The following is a 2,990-nucleotide window of genomic DNA, read 5'->3' on the forward strand; positions in this document are numbered from 1 at the left end:
AACTACTGAGCCTGAGTGCTGCAACTACTGAAGCCCGTGCGCCTAGAGCCCGTGCTCCACAACGAGAAGCCACCGCAATGAGAAGCCTGTGCACTGCAACGAAGAGTAGCCCCCGCTCGCCGCAACTAGAGAAAGGCCGCGCGCAGCAACGAAGACCCAACGCAGCCAAAAATAAATAAATTTTTTTAAAAAACACCAAAAACTGTCAGATAGTAACTTAAAATAAACAGGTCAAGGTCGAGGGAAGCACCCCGGGTTAGCCTTACAGTCCTCCTTGCGCTGACCTGCGCTCCCTACTCGCCTCCCCCGCACCCCACCCCACCCCGCCCAGCCCTGCTTCTCTTCGCCCACACTTTCCTCTGAAACCGGAATTGGAGTACACGAGGTGAAGTTCACACTTAAACAGTCTCCTTTTCTGTAAGTCTGTGCTGCGTGGTCCCCCTTATTCTGTCCTCAGGGTCTTGGGAAAGGCTCGACCTTGTATCCCAGCATCCGGGATACAAGTAAATCCAGACATCACCTACAGGTCCGTTCCAGGTCGTGTATGTTTTCCTTTGGGTTTAAATTCACCCTGAAGCTGGTCCCTGCCCTTGGCTTTTGTGCCATTCGTCCACGTGGGAGCTGCCTTTCAACATTTTCTTGCTTGAAACCCTTTACCAGGACTTCCTGGTGATCCAGGGGCTAAGGCTCCGTGCTACCAATGCAGGGGGCCTGGGTTCCATCCCTGGTCAGGGAACTTGATCCCACATGCGGCAACTGAGAGTTTGCACGCCACAACGAAAGTTCCCTGCATTCTGCAACTAAAGATCTTGCATGCTGCAACAAAGATCTCGCAGGCAGCAAGGAAGATCCCGCACGTGGCAACGAAGATCCCGTGTGCTGCATAAATAAGTAAATACCCTTTACTACATCTACCCCCCAGCCTCGCCCTCTCGGCCCTTGGAGGGCAGTGCTGGCTTCCCCGCTTCCGGAGAGGCCGCGTCCTCTCCCTGGTCCTGGGATTCTGGAGAGCCCGCCGCGCCCCCTCCACCTTCCTCCCAGACCCCCGCGTCCTCCTGTGGCCGGTCCTTCTCTGCAGGCCTCCCCTTTGTAGTCAGCCCTTCCCCGTATCCCGTTGTGGAGGTGACCTGGGCCAGCCGTGTGACAGCCATTGTTGTTCTGTCTCCAGCGCAACTGGAAAATGTGCTCTTCCGGTAGGCAGGCATCTTTTTCAGCCGCATCCTTGCAAATAGGTAGGCGAGGGGGATCGGGAGAAGCAGAGACAGAGAAGGACTGAGAAAGAGAAAAACGGAGGAGAGAAGAATGTGGGAAAACCGATGAGAATATAGATGATGGCTGAGGATCTTGCAAAGAGACAGTAACATAAAAGAAATTTAGCCTTGAAAGTCACAGTTCTCTAAAATAAGAAAAGTAATTAAAACAGGATCTGCAGGGGTAGGAGAGTAACATAGGGAGAGGAGTCCTGAGTCAGTGATAGGAGGGGAAGCAACAGTGGTGAAGCACTTCACACAGAGCGTCGGGGGCAAGGATAAAGGAGTTGGAAACTTGGCGTGCAGGGCATCGTGATGCTGGGAGAGAAGCAGGAAAACTAGTGATTGGAAGGGGCAGAGGAAGAGAGCGAGCAGGAAGGATGCATAGCCACCTGGGGTGCCGGAGAATGGGGTGGAAGTGAGCATAACAGGAAGAGAAGGGGTGTACCCCCAAAGGAACAGAGGAAGCAGAGATGGGGGAAGAAAGGCAGAAAGACATAGAGATTTAAGGCAGTCAAAGATTGAGGGGAGGGGCTTCCCTGGTGGCGCAGTGGTTGGGAGTCCGCCTGCCGATGCAGGGGACGCGGGTTCGTGCCCCGGTCCGGGAGGATCCCACGTGCCGCGGAGCGGCTGGGCCCCTGAGCCATGGCCGCTGGGCCTGCGCGTCCGGAGCCTGTGCTCCGCAACGGGAGAAGCCACAACAGTGAGAGGCCCGCGTACCGCAAATAAAAAAAAAAAAAAAGATTGAGGGGAAAGAGCAATAAGAGGGGAAACAAGTTGTAGAGCAGGCATGACGTGTGAGGGTCGAAATAGGAGGGCAGGAACACCAGTAGAGCAGAGGGGAACAAAAAGAAAGAGAAAGAAATAGGGAGATAAACAGAATGAAATGGAAATACATAGTAGTGTATTTAGAGGAGAGACACTGGATTCAGGTGGGTGGTGCATTTCGATATGGATGATTAATTTGTGATAAATTGATTTGTGGCTTCAGAATCTAATAAATTTCAAATTTGTTGCCTTAGGTTAGTTATACAGATGAGGATGACAATTGCAAAACTGTCTATAAGGTTTGTGCATTTAATAATCATTTGTTTCAGAAGATAATACCCTTTTGTAATTCCTATTCAGCCCGGGGCAGTGACTTGACTCAGACAGTTGTCGGTCACCCTGTTCCCTTTTCCTGACATGGGGTAGAGGACAGGGCAGAGGAGAAGAGGGGAAAGAAATGCCTATCACCACAAGGTGCCTCTTTAAAGAAATGTTAAAACTCTTGGGGGTTTTTTTGGACTGGATTTACTTTTTTTTTTCTTTTTTACAGTTAATTACTTGGAGTTTGAGATAAATCTTAATATGTCCAATTTCTACTTTTCTATAAATAATTACTGACTTCTGAACTTAGCTTTGGTGGCCTTCTATAATTAACTCATGTCGTTCTTTTCTACATTTGATAGATTCTCAATTGTTTAAATCTTTGACACCAGCATTGTTATTTTTTTATTTTAATGTTTTTTTTGACCACGCCGCATGGCTTCCGGGATCTTTGTTCCCCGACCAGGCATTGAACCCGCTCCCTCGGCAGTGAAAGCGCAGAGTCCTAACCACTGGACCGCCAGGGAATTCCTGACACCAGAAATTTTAGATTTAATATAATTCACAAATTATTTCCCATTAAATATTTTTGACATTTGTTTGATGTTTGTGTGCTTCCTCCTCTTTATCTGAGATCTTGGAAAAGTACTT

The sequence above is a fragment of the Physeter macrocephalus genome, chromosome 17 (assembly GCF_002837175.3).
Source record: "Physeter macrocephalus isolate SW-GA chromosome 17, ASM283717v5, whole genome shotgun sequence".
Classification (NCBI taxonomy): domain Eukaryota; kingdom Metazoa; phylum Chordata; class Mammalia; order Artiodactyla; family Physeteridae; genus Physeter; species Physeter macrocephalus.